The sequence below is a fragment of the Trematomus bernacchii genome, unplaced genomic scaffold (assembly GCF_902827165.1).
Source record: "Trematomus bernacchii unplaced genomic scaffold, fTreBer1.1, whole genome shotgun sequence".
In the NCBI taxonomy this organism is placed as follows: Eukaryota; Metazoa; Chordata; class Actinopteri; order Perciformes; family Nototheniidae; genus Trematomus; species Trematomus bernacchii.
In genome coordinates, this window is record NW_022987797.1 from 1,885,089 (window position 1) to 1,899,717 (window position 14,629).

The 14,629-nt window shown below is 42.4% G+C and overlaps 1 pseudogene; it reads left to right on the plus strand.

The window, feature by feature from the left end:
* The first annotated feature begins 5,207 nt into the window (after positions 1-5,207).
* Positions 5,208-12,578, plus strand: LOC117497869 (annotated as a pseudogene).
* The last annotated feature ends 2,051 nt before the right edge of the window (positions 12,579-14,629 follow it).

Below are 14,629 nucleotides of genomic sequence, written 5' to 3' on the forward strand. Positions count from 1 at the left end.
TTGTATTATAGCAGCTATCAGATGGAATCAATACATGGGCTGCACAGGTTGTCATGTCCGACTATCACAAGTAGAATCATAATGAAAAGGTAAAATGTGCCTGTAGAAAACGGCTTATGCCACAATAGGATAGCAACAAGTAGTCAAGATAGTCAGTTTAGCTTCGGTTGCTGTTGCATAACTGCGGTCAACTCAGCCGTCTCTCGCGTTCGTTTGGTTAAATCAGCAGCTATTCATTTTTTAGTGCGCAATTAATAGCGCCTTTACAGTAATCGCTGTACAAGAGTAAAATAATGCATGTTTTTTTCTACTTTATTTGCAATACAAGTCATTTGTACCATAAGTTCTTAATAAAACTGACACTGTTTGACTCAGTCCTAGTTTGACTGCTACAATAAAATGAAGTAGGCTACTTTTACTGTGTACTTTTTGGGTAATACTCTCTCAAAGTCCCCTCCTGAGAACAAAATCATGCCACTTCTGCTATATTTGATGAGAGATAAAATAATTTTTAGCCATAACTTCTTAATAAAATTGGTACTGTTGGACTCAGTACTTGTTAGACTACTACCACAAATACAATGAAGTAGGCCTACTTTTATTGTGTACTTTTTGAGTAATACTCTGTCAAACTCCCTTCCCGAGTACAATAATGCATGTTTTTAGCTATCTTTGATGAGAGATAAAATGGTATTTTGCCAAAAGTTCTTAGTTAAATTGACACTGTTGGACTCAGTACTACTTGGACTACTACCACAAGTACAATCAAGTACTTTTACTGTGTACTTTTTGAGTAATACTAGGTCAAACTCCTGTCCTGAGTACATTCTTTCATGTATTCTGCTATCTTTGATAAGAGATAATATCTATATTTCAGGTATTTATTTAAATAAGAAGTGACCTTTGAATAAATATTGCAAAACAAAGCCTATATCACCTGCAGGCTTAGCCGTGTGTATTTCTTCCTGCACTACAAGATTTCGATGTGTACACATCTGGGCCATTTATTGTGTAATTTCTCCAAACATATACAAATGCCTGTATTGGAGTCAAAAAGGTGCAGTAGAAGGACTTTAGCAGCATCATAAGAGGCCAACAAGAGTGACAGGGGTGTGTCACTGTGCTGAAGGAAGGTTGTGAACAGCTATCCAGGATAGTCTCTAAAGACTTTCCAAGGGGTAACAATGCTGCTGCTGGAGTACTGATCTAGTGGATCTGGTGTTGATTACATTACATTACATGTCATTTGTTAGACACTTGTATCCAAAGCAACTTACATATATTCAGTACTGTGGACAATCCCCACAGGAGCAATTTGGGGTGAAGTGTCCTCCCCTGATTCGAAGTCCAGCACACTATCCACTGAGCCACAGCCTCCCAGTATTATGAACGCTTTTAACGCTTATTAAATATAGCAGAAAACATGCATTATTCTACTCAGGAGGGGAGTTTGACAGGGGATTACTCAAACACTTGATTGTACTTGTGGGAGTAGTCCAAGTAGTACTGACTCCAACAGTATCAATTTCATGTAGAACTTGTTGCAAAAAATCATTTTATCCCTCATCAAATATAGCAGAATACATGAATTATTGTACTCAGGAGGGGAGTTTGACAAAGGATTACTCAAGAAGTACACAGTAAAAATACTTTATTCTACTTGTGGGAGTAGTCCAAGTAGTACTGAGTCCAACAGTCCCAATTGTATTAAGAACTTATGGCAAAATATCATTTGATCTGTCATCAAAGATAGCTAAAAACATGCATGATTGTACTCTGGAAGGGAGTTTGACAGAGTATTACTCAACAAGTACACAATAAAAGTAGGCTACTTCATTGTATTTGTGGTAGTAGTCTAACAAGTACTGAGTCCAACACTACCAATTGTATTAAGAACTTATGGATACAAATCATTTTATCTCATCAAATATAGCAGAAGTGGCATGAGTTTGTTCTCAGGGACTTTGAGAGAGTATTACCCAAAAAGTACACAGTAAAAGTAGCCTACTTCATTTTATTGTAGCAGTCAAACTAGGACTGAGTCAAACAGTGTCAGTTTTATTAAGAACTTATGGTACAAATGACTTGTATTGCAAATAAAGCAGAAAAAAACATGCATTATTTTACTCTTGTACAGCGATTACCGTAAAGGCGCTATTAATTGCGCACTCAAAAATGAATAGCTGTTGATTTGACCAAGCGAACGCGAGAGACGGCTGAGTTGACCGCAGTTACGCAACAGCAACCGAAGCTAAACTGACTATCTTGACTACTTGTTGCTATCCTATTGTGGCATAAGCCGTTTTCTACAGGCACATTTTACCTTTTCATTATGATTCTACGTGATAGTCGGACTCGGACATGACAACCTGTGCAGCCCATGTATTGATTCCATCTGATAGCTGCTATAATACAAAACAAAACTTCTGCCTGCTTTCCACAATGATCAATGACAGCGAACGGATGGTCAAAGTAAGGTACAAATAAACAGAATCACACTAAGCCTGGTTAGTGTTGCCTGACTTTATAAAGTGTGTTTTTTTATAAGTGTGTGGTTGCCTTCTAGTCACTTTGCTCAGCGCTACTGCTTGTTACAACTTTCATTTTCCGTACTCGCATAAACTGTTATTATGGCTCAGGTTAATCTCGCCCCCTTCCGACGTGAGCGTGGTTCTTGGTTCTTGCCGGTCAGCCAAGTGGGGTCAGCTAAGAACCGGTGTTCGGTGTTTAGAGCCGGCTCCGCTGTGACTGAAACAGGAAGAACCAGAGCTAAATCAGGCTGAGTGTGAAACAAGAGCTATTGAGTCAGTGTTGCGGTGCTGTTGCTTTGGTCTGGATCTGTGAGCTAACCACGCCCCGTTCATTTGCATATAAGAAATGGAAATGTGTCCCCTGAAATAAATAAATGTGTCATTATGAAATACAAGTCCCCTGAAATAAATAAATGTGTCATTATGAAATAAAAGTCTCTTGAAATAAATAAATGTGTCATTATGAAATAAAAGTGTCTTGAAATAAATAAATGTCTCATTATGAAATAAAAGTCTCTTGAAATAAATAAATGTGTCATTATGAAATAAAAGTCCCATGAAATAAATAAATGTGTATTTAAATGTACATGTATACATATTTATTGCCTCATTTATTTATTTCAGAATTTATTTCATAAGCATATTTATATATATATGTATTTATTTAATTATTTATGTATTTATTTATTTATTTAATTTTGGCTTAAATGGCATTCCATAGCCACTAACCTGTCGGTTAGTAGACAGCAGGGCTCGCTGCAGAAGCCTGCTGTTTTTAAACTATCGGTTAATAAACTGCAGAGCTTGCGGCATTCCTCTGTCCCAGATATGCCTCCTACACACGGTCATAATAAGCCCACGAGCGCCGTTATAACGCCTTGTGTGGACAGCACTGCACACACCTCCACTCATCCCCTGAGCCTGTACGCGCCTCATGCTGAGAGCCAGAAATGCAGCGTGTGGAGGCTCCCTCGCAGCCCTTTCGGTCCAGGCCCACCTTGGGTTGACTCACGGGCAGCGGCGGCGAGGGCTCTGGCGTGGCTCGTCACCATGACGACCACAGCACATCACGAGCATGTACGCCTGCTCTCAGAGTATTTCTCAGAGTGGCAGCGCGTGTGTCTGATGGACAGATGGATGAGCAGGCTGATCAGCAGAGGGTACACTCTGCAGTTCGCCTCTCCCCCCCCCCCGCAGTTCAATGGGATACAGGAAACACTCCTGTCATCCCAGGAACAGTGTCTTGCGCTCCATTCAGAGCTGCAGGAACTCCTGTTGAAAAGGGCTATTTCCAGGGTTCCTCAAGGGGAAGAAAATCAGGGGTATTACTGCCGCTATTTTCTTGTCCCGAAAAAGACCGGGGGAATGAGACCCATCCTCGATCTGTCAGCATTCAACAGGGCAATAATGAAAAGGCCTTTTCACATGCTGACGATCAAACAGGTGCTGGAGTGTGTTCACCAGGGAGATTGGTTCATTTCCATAGACCTCAAGGATGCATACTTCCACGTACCCATCATCCCAAAACACAGGAAATTCCTGCGTTTCTCATTTCAGGGAATATCGTACCAGTACAACCGTCTGCCATTCGGTTATTCCCTGGCTCCTCGCACTTTTTCAAAGTGTGTAGAGACGGCGCTGGAGCCGCTACACAGAGGAGGGATGAGAGTACTATTTGACCTGGACGACCTGCTGTTGCTGGCTCGCTCCAGGGAGGAAGTCGCTTTGCAGATGGTACAGCTCGTATCACATCTGTCAAGCCTGGGTTTCATAGTAAACTGGAAGAACAGCTGTCCTCTTCCCTCCCAGATTATCATCTATCTGGGTGTGGAATTGAACTCAGCCCGCATGAGAGCGCGACTCTCACAGTAGAGAGTGGAGACACTGACAGCTCTCCTCCAACGCGCCACACCCCGCAGTGTGGTGACAGCCCTCTCCTTGATGCAGCCGCTTGGCATGATGGCAGCTGGTCACGTGGTGATCCCCCTAGGTCTCCTTCACATGTAAAGACTCCAGAGGTGGTTTATTCACCTGCGCATCGACCCCGTGCGACAGAAGAGGCGCATGGTGGCCATCCCTCCTTCCATGGGTTCAGACTTAACCTATTGGAAAAGTCCCCATGCCCTGTCAGCGGGGGTGCCCCTGGGCAGAGTTACGTCACACATCTCGGTGTTCACAGACGCATCTCTATCAGGGTGGGGAGGAACGTGTATGTTGCAGGCAGTGGGGGGACAGTGGCCGGCTCACATGTCTCTCCACATAAACGTGCTGGAATTGCTCTGGAGAGTAACCCAGCATTTTGCCCCGTTGCTGCGGAATCAGCATGTGTTGTTTCGCACAGACAACAAAGCCGCGGCAGCCTGGCGGAGTACGCTCAGCGCAGCTTCTGAACACAGCCAGGCGGCTGCTGCTCTGGGCGCGCGCACACATGCTCTCCATCAGAGCAATGTATGTTCCCGGCGAATTGAACAAAGGGGCAGACCTCATGTCCAGAGGAGGTCCTCGCCAGGGGGATTGGAGCCTCCATCCCGAACTGGTCTCCCAGGTGTGGAGCCGGTTCCGGAGAGCAGAGGTGGATCTGTTTGCCGCACGCGGGAACGCGCAGTGCGCCCTCTGGTTCTCCCTGAGAGCGCAGGACCACCCCCCCCTGGGGGTGGACGCGTTTGCACATCGGCCATGGCCCAGGGTGCTGTTGTATGCTTTCCCACCAGTCCCGCTGATCCCTCGGTTCCTGGACCGAGTGCAGGAGGAGCAACTGTCAGTGATCCTAATTGCCCCGGAGCGCACAGGCGCTTCCTGGTTTCCATAACTACAGCGTACGCTGTCAGGCAGACCGTGGGAAATTCCGTGGTGCGGGGACGCTCTCTCCCAGGTGGAGGGAGCGATCAGAAGTCAACCAGTGATAGGCCAGCACTTGTGGGCATGGCCCCTGAACGGGAACACTTAGAGGGACTGGGCCTCTCTCAAGATGTTGTACGTACCATCCAGGGAGCCAGGGCCGCGTCTACCAGAGCGTCCTACACAGCCAAGTGGACAGCGTTCCAGCATTGGTGTGTAGGAAAAAGCCTGGACCCCATTACGTGCCCCCTGCCTCACGTGCTGTCGTTCCTCCAGCTATTGTTGGACAGGAATTTGGCCTTCAACAAGGTCAAGGTATATGCTGCTGCCATATCATCTTGTCACGTGGGTTTCGGGGTCGGTATGGTGTTTAGTCACCCTTTGACAAAACGCTTTCTGCTAGGAGTACGGAGATTCAGACCTGTGTCACGCGCACTGGCGCCTCAGTGGGATTTGGCTTTGGTGTTATGCGCACTAAGCAAAGCCCAATTTGAACCTTTAGAACAGGTTCCCTTTAAACTGTTATCAGCCAAGGTAGTACTACTTTTGGCTCTAACATCAGCGAAAAGGGTGAGTGATTTGTCTGCTCTCTCTGTGTCTCCGTCATGTCTCGGATCTAAGGAGATGGCAGTTCAGCTGTTTTGCACCCTAACCCGGCTTTTATGCCAAAGTTCATCACAAGCTCTTTTAGGTCAAGAGTGATCACCTTGGATGGCTTCTTTCCTCCTCCTCACAGGTCGGAGGAGGAAGCCACATCTCATCTCCTCTGTCCCGTGCATGCGCTGTCCGGCTATGTTGCACGCACGGCTGCTTTGCGCCGTTCCCAGCGCCTGTTTGTGCATTACAGAGAGCGCTCATTCGGGCAGCCTCTGTCTGCACAACGGCTGTCACACTGGCTGTGTGAGGCTGTGTCGCAGGCGTATGTCTCCTCTGGGTTGGATCCCCCAGAGAACATCAGTGCGCAATTTCATCCTCCGCGGCTTTGCACGGAGGAATGTCAGTGGAAGACATTTGCACTGCTGCTTCTTGGTCTTCCCCCTGTTCGTTTATTCAATTTTATTTGAGGGATGTCTCCCATTCCTCTCTGACACACCCTGTACTGAGTGTCCTGTCAGAGTGAGTGACGTCAGGGACCCAGCTGTGCGCCTCTCTCCTGCCTCTCGGCACGCAGAGAGTGGCCATTTTTCCCTCTTATGAGAGGGATGTTTCCTTTTTTCCTCTGACACATTTTGTAAGGAGTGTCTTGTCAGAGTGAGTGATGTCAGGGATCCAGCTGTGCGCTCTCCTGCCTGTCTGCACGCAGAGCTGCCCTTGTTCCCCCTCTTTTTGTCGCTGGGCAAAGTGTGACCTTCGTCTCTACTTTTTCACAGCGGCAGGGTTGTATTGTTCCCAGCCTTCGTCCCCTCATGGAGAATATTCATGTATATATATTCCAGGGACTGTGATGCGCCATTCGCATGGCGCAAGAGGCTGAAATTATGAATGTAAGGCGTATAGTAATCATAGATAACACGGCAGGGTCCGTTACAGTTTGTTTTCATCTGATTTCAAGACATTGAGAGCATTAAAAAGCAAAGAGAATCAAATAAACATAAAACAAGACAATTTATGAAATATTTAGTTTAGTTTGGCTTATTTTTTTATAGTGTCGTGAACAAGATAATATATGAAATATATGAATAACAGTTATAGTGCTCTGTAAAATATGAAAAGTTCAATTAAAAGCAGCAGCAAAAACAAAAGTCTTCAGCCTGGATTTAAAAGTAGTAAGAGTTGCAGCAGACCTGCAGGTTTCTGGTAATTTGTTCCAGATATTTGGAGCATAATAACTGAACGCTGCTTTACCATGTTTAGTTCTGACGCTGGGGACAGAAAGCAGACCAGTCCCAGAAGACCTGAGAGATCTGGATGGTTCATAATGTAGCAGTAGGTCAGAAATGTATTTTGGGCCTAAACCATTCAGTGCTTTATAAACCAGCAGCAGTATTTTGAAATCTATTCTTTGACACACAGGAAGCCAGTGTAAAGACTTCAGAACCGGAGTGATGTGATCCACTTTCTTAGTGTCAGTGAGGACTCGAGCAGCGGCGTTCTGAATTAGCTGCAGCTTTCTAATAGATGTTTTAGTCAGACCTGTAAAGACACCATTACAGTAGTCCAGTCTACTGAAGATAAAAGCATGGACAAGTTTATCAAAATCCTGCTGTGACATTAGTCCCTTAATCCTAGATATATTCTTAAGGTGATAGTAGGCTGATTTAGTAATTATTTTAATGTGACTATGAGTCCATGTTAACATAATCTTGTATAATAAGATACATTATGGCATATGATACATATTGTATTTAATTATAAAAATAGTATACAGTGTATTTTGGGTATAATATGGTATGATTTAATTACTTGTAATATCATTTATTATCAACATATTGGAAAATCCAAAAATGGTGCTCCCAGCAAGAGAGAACAATTAACAGAAAGTACAGGTCAATGAGAAAAGACATATGTTTTGTTATACGATTGCATACATTTGACTGAATAGACAATATGATGAAAAGTATACTGGTTGAAAAGTTGGAGATGATGCCAATAGGCGCTTTCACACCAATTACTTTTCCCAGGAATAGTTCCCCGAACTTAGTTCCCCGGAACTTTTATTTCCTGGAACTATCTAGTAAATTGCGTTCACACCAGAATAAGTCCCTGAGGGAGCCGCTGACGTCACTTCTTTGGGTTTACTGGCAGGCCGCAAACAACTTCACGGCGTATACTGCCACCCGAAGTCCCTGGCCGGAAGTACCCGGAGTTGGGGACTGGCTTCAGTAGAAGTTGCTGGGACTCCCAGCAGCTTCTACTGAAGCCTTCCGAGTAAATCGCCAGAAGCGCCGACAACCTCCTCATCACTCCATGTTCTCTCATTGTTTACTGATGGGACTGTCTTAACCTCATTAGCCTGGGCCTGGCTGATTAATTGGCTCTTGGGTGCAGAGAAAAAGAATTACTGATCATTATCACCCTTTATTTAAATAATGAAGCAGCCAAGGCTTTGTGTCAGCAAACAAAAGGTCAGAAATTAGCAAATAAAAGGCTGAATGTGTTTGTGTGAATGTTTGTATAATAATACCTTTATTTGTTTAGCATCTTTTAAATTGAAATTATGAAGAGCTTTAAAAAAAAAAAAACACTATAAAATAATAAAGCTTGTGTGCATGATATATTTTACTACCAAATGAGTATACATTTAGTTGTATTGGTGCTATGTGGAAACAGGAAGACATGTTATAATTGAATACATTTTTACAGTTTTAATCTTTTTTTTTTACAATCAAATGAAAGTATTTGATCCTAATTTAAACCCGCATTTGCGGCACTAGGACCAAATACTGAAACTGAAACATTATCTGGCCCTTTTGGTCACAATAATATGTTAACCTTCTGTTGTCCTACGGTAAAATGTATTTGCTTGCTGGCTCTGATTTGTCAACTGCTTAGAGATGTCCCGCCCCTTAGCCATTAAGGGAAATGCGTTGGAGCACTAGCCAATAGAAGCACGAATGTCACATAGTAATGTCATTATTATATGGAAGTAAACAAAGGAGGGGGAGTGTGTGGGAGAGAAACTCCCCCTGGAGGGAACACAGGGATGCCTTTGCAGACCATTTACATGGAAAAAAACCTATATAACACTACAGGAAAGGGAAAACTACAACAAGCATAATTGGGCCTCTTCACTACGTCATTTTGTTCCCTTTTAGATATGACAATGCATGTGATGAGATATTGACACTGCTTCCTTAACAGTGCAAAACAGAGGGATACCTAAGGCTTCATAGTTTGAACCTTAAGGCCACGCGTGGTGTGTGACAATATATTGGAACACACAGCCAAATACAAGAGTTGACCCCACAACAGCTTCGCTGAAATTCCCACACTGAATTCCAACAACTATCCAGAGAAAGCTTGATCAGGAAACAGCGGGTGGATGATGAAACCTCCTCAAATGAATCTCCTATGGCAGTGTGAACATCAAATACAGCCCCAATTGGTTTATAAGCAGCTCTAAAAGAGATAAATTGAAACATAAACAGAGAAAATGAAAAAGGAACAGTATTAAGAGCAATAAATGTCATTTAAAAAAACATAGCAGCTGCGTCTTTGTCAAAATTACGCCTGTAAACTTGTGCCAGACACTTAGACTCAGTCATTTAGAATGGGAACACGTCTCTAATGCGATGTTGCAGGATTTGAGCGAGAGCCACTGATTGGGCCTTTAGTAGGACATGCTTGCCGCCGCTGCTGTTGTTGATGTGGTGAATCACAGTTTTTCACAGCGATAAGAGAGCGGCAGCAGCTGAATGCTAACAGGCCCGATTGAAGATGCTGGTAATTACTGTCTCGCCTTCGCCTTGGAGAGATATTTGTTAGCATGTCACGCTCTATTGTCTTCAGCTTGTGTGTGTGTGTAGGTTATGTGTTTGTGTGACAGCCAGTGTGATGCCTTCAGGTGCATTTGCCTCTCTGTGTGTGTTCATTTAGATGGGCTCATCTGTCTAAAAATGCATATTATAGTATAGGGTTTATTTATGTGCTAATTTGTTCAATTTTGCGCCTGTTATGTGGGATATTTTCATTGTGAGTGTGCGAATCTGTGCATGTGTAACCTTGTGCACTGCTTCTTTTTACCTATTGTTTGTGTCGAACACTCTTTTCTCTCTTGCTCTGTCCTTCTCTTTGCTCTTTCACTCAATCACTTACACACTCACAAACACAAATCTCTTCTTACATTATGACGAACAGCATGTTAAGGTGCATGGAGCAGATCTCTGCTGTTGTGTGCCAAGATGTAAATTAAGTTCTGCATTTAGTTCTGTGCAGATATTCATCCAGTTGTCAGGATCAAATGCTCGAAGAGAGATATGACTCATAAAGTACTCAGCAATTTATTTCTCGTCTGAAATACGACTCAAATTACTTTCTTTGAGAAACATTGTACTTACAAGAAAAAAGATAATAAATTATAATGGCATGGTTAAAAAGTTTGAATCCTTTTTGAATCTTAAAGAGGACTTTTTTTTTTAATTCTGCTCATTTTGAGGTTCCTATATGTATTTTTGTGTCTCTACTGTGACATGTTTCCATGCTTTAATGTTCAAAAAGCTCTTGATTTTTCTCATACTGCCTGTCTTTTCACACTCTGTCTGAAACCAGAGCCCAGTTTGCCCTTATTGGTTAGCTGGACAGCTCGGTTATGATTGGTTAACAGCTTAGAGATGTGTCGGAAATTTCCTGTCCCTTAGCCTATCACGTACAATGTGTTGGAGTGCTAGCGAATAGAAGCGTGAGTGTTAGTGTTGGAGAGAAACTCCCTCTGGAAGGAACACAGGGATTCAAGCCTTTGCAGAACATTTAACATTTACTTGCACAAAAACCTATACAACACTCTACAGAAAAGAGACAACTCCAAAAAGCATAATAGGGCCTCTTTAAGATTTGTACACTATGTAACTGCTAGGTGTCCCACGTCCTTCGACAGCTAGCTGCTTATTGTCTCTGCTCTCTGTCGGTTGCATTCCGTTGGCTGGCTTTGTGAGAGTGTATGGCTAATGTCACAGCACAGGCAGTGAATGTGGAACACTTTTTCATTTCAAAGTTTGATTTTTAACTGTTGAACCACTTTTCAATCTCTTCCTCTGTCACAACAGCATTGCATGTTGATATGGTCACAGTTTGTACTTAATGAAGTCGGTGCCTACTAATTTTATCCCTTTCATTCTGATGAAAAAACAGTTTAACATATAACTCGTAGTCTTAACCAGTGTACAAATACTTTGATCAACTTTGATCACACATAGTTGACTTCCACCTAACTACATGACCTCCAAAAAATAGGCTTCACCATTGATTTACTAGGTGTTACATTGGATTTAAAATGTGGTTAGTGATTAAAAAAGTACTTCAACATCCTCTGTGCTTCAATTTATTCTTATTAAATAAATGGAATTGTTAAAGTGGTTTGGATACATTTCACAGGAAAGACCAGGCTATGAATAATCAAACGTTGCAGTTATTTAATAAGTGTTTGACAAGTTTATCAAAATCTTAAGCCTAAAGAAAGTCAGGGCTAAAGTTAAATGAAGGCCCTCACAAGTACTGAAGTGTGTGCCTGTGTGTATAAATCCTCATTGTGTTATTGTATGCAAGCATACAGTCATGTATTGATTTCCAGAAAACACATTTATGCAGAACATCAATTAATCTGTTCTCGCACCCCCCCCACCCCCCTCTTCAACAGCACATAATTAGCTCTCTGCCCGAGGCAATACCTCATTTTGATTTCCTAACCACAGTTTCACTTTATGATCTGTGTATAGATTACAGTGCTTGGCCTGGGCAGCACTGAACAGCTGGTTATGAAGTTTACACTGCTCATTAGATAGAAATGTGTACGCAAGCTAATTACATGTTGGCTAACAAACTCAACATGATATAAAACGCTGTTGATTGTGAAAACACTATAGCTCAATTAAAAAAACAACTGCCCATTTTTTAAATAAAAGAAAGTGGACGCCCACACTGACAGAACAATGGTTGGCATGGTATTAAACAATTAAATAGAGTATTTTACATCTCAGCTTTCCCCGATAGCATTATAATTTTGTAGTTTTAATCACCATTATAACACTTAAAAATAATTGCTTTGGTTTCGGCCAATAACCTTGGGTTCAATGAAGGAAAATCGTTATTCTCCAGCATACAATAATGTACTAGACAACGCTGTGTTTCCAATTTGTTGCAACAGTTCAGGGAAAATGCATTTCCTGTTTTTGGGCCGTCGGATAGCTCAGTGATTAGAGTTGGCGGTCCAGAGCGTGGATTTGAATCCGACTCGCAGAACCTTCAGGCAATGTCCTCTCCTCTCTGTCCCCCTTTAAACCCTGCATCTATCTCTGGTCCAAATAATATAAGGCATTTCCTGTTTCTAGATTACTATGGCCCCGTTTACAAAGCAATGTCCTTGAAATAATAAGAAGGTGAGGTGTGGAAGAGCTTGACACCGCTCCACAGAGCCCTGACCTCAGCCCCATCCAACACCTTGGGTTGAATCTGAAGATTGACTGCAAGCCAGACCTTATCACCTCATTAATCCTCCTGAGGCTGAATGGGAACAAATCCCTGCAGCCTGGTCCCAACCAGTGGTGGACAGTGTGAATCCAGAAGAGTAGAATCTGCTCTAGTAACAAAAAAGCCCTTTGGTTTTAGATTGAGATGTTCAGTAATTGCATGTGGATGTGATGCTCTGGTGTATAGATACTTTTGGCCATAGTGTTACCATCAACCTGCTCTTTTATTGATGTCATAAAGTCTAGTAACACACATTTATCCTTACACCAGTTTTCAAAGCAATGCAGCACCCATTTTGTTGCCTCACAGTGTTATGATCATTTGCTCTTTTTTGTTATTGTTCTTCTGTAATGTTGTTAAGCAGGTGGAGAGGGGCGCCACTCCTCTTTAGGAAACTTAAATGTTTTCTATTTTGTTGTGGGTTACAGCTTGCTCACTGTTAAGTGACGTTTATGCTTTCCACACAAACTCTTGCAAGGACATTAACTGATGCGAAATTGTCTCAATTAAACATTCTCTTATAATGAGCAAACCAACATTCTCAAAGCATATCGATGTTCTCAATTTTTTTAAGCCAATCTGAGTCCGTATAGTTAAATAATGCGGAATCTGCAGGGTCGGAGTGTCCTGTCTGATGATGTGACATCACCTTATACCCCCATGACGCTAAGCAAACATAAGAAGACATTCTATGGTATCAGTTTGTCATCTTCTTTACAATTTCTTTCTCAATGGCACAACAGATTGTGCAAAGGAATTATACATAATAGACAAGGCTGATTCAGAACTATAACAATCACATTTATTGATTGGAGCAACCAGTTATAAACCCAATACTGACTTGACAGTTTCTATAAACATGGCTGTTTGGTCAGCAAAGAGAATATCATTTTTCCTTTTCGACTCCCCTAAAAAGTTTGACTTTCAAGTTATTCCAGCCATTAGGAATATGCAAATGGTACAGCAGCAGCCTTTCACTAAACAGTTGGAGACTTTAAATGAGTGTGTACTGTGCGCAGGAGTGGGGTTGCCCCATATGAGCGTGGTGTTGGTAATGTTTTGAACACTGTAAGTCTCCAGTGAGTGTTCGGGGCCCACAGCAGAGCGCAGCGCTTGGTTATGTGTTTACTCTGAAAATCTCATCTCCTCTGAATCAATACTCCATTTACCACGAGCTCACAGGACTGGAGCTGAGTGAGGAGCTCTGTGCTGCTCCATGCTGCTGCTCTGCCCTTCCTCCATTCTCTTCCTCTATTCTCTTCCTCCGTTCTCTTCCTCTCTTCCTCGCATTGCGTTTCCTTTTATTCCTCTTGCTTTCTTCCAGCACAATCCCTCTTTCATTTCACCCTTTTTTCCATTTCATCTCCTAACAGTTCCTCTACGTCTGGCCCTTTTTTGATCACGTTCCGGACTTTTGTGTCCCCTTTTTACTTATTTATGTCTGTCCTCCCCTTTTGACCTGTCATTGGCTCGGACCCTAATATCGTCTTTATCTTTTTTTCCTTCCACCCTTCTCTTCCTCTTCTCAGCTTTCATCTCAAATCTCCACCTTAGTCCGATTGCTTTTTTCTTTTCTAAATGCTTGCTTCCTATATCCTCCCCTTCTACCTCCCTCGCCTCCTACCTTTTTCCCATTTTTTGTTTACTTCCTTATACTTTGTATCTTTTACATCACCATTTTTTTCTTCCCCTTCTGTGTTTTCTCATTCGTCCTCTCCTCTTCTTTTTACAGTAAAAAAACTTTAATTAAATGTGTTATGTCAACAAATTTCACATAACTGTATTAGGTAAGTTGAAAGCAATAATATTAAGTTAAATACAAAATTATATGTTCAACTTAATATTATTGCTTTCAACTATCCTAATACAATTATGGGAAATGTGTTGAGATAAGAACATTTAAGTCAATGTTTACATTCTTTCAGTGTTCTTTTCACCCACTCCTTTTCTTTCCTTTTAATCTTCTCTTTATCCCACCTCACGTTTTCTTACCTCATCATATCTCTTGTCAAAAATCTCTTTACACCCCAACCTCCCCCTCTCATTATCTTAGCCTCATCTACTTCCTTGTCCCTTCCTCTCCACCTTTCCTCTCCACTCCTCTCTTATCCTCCCATCCTCTCCTCTCCTGAAACCAA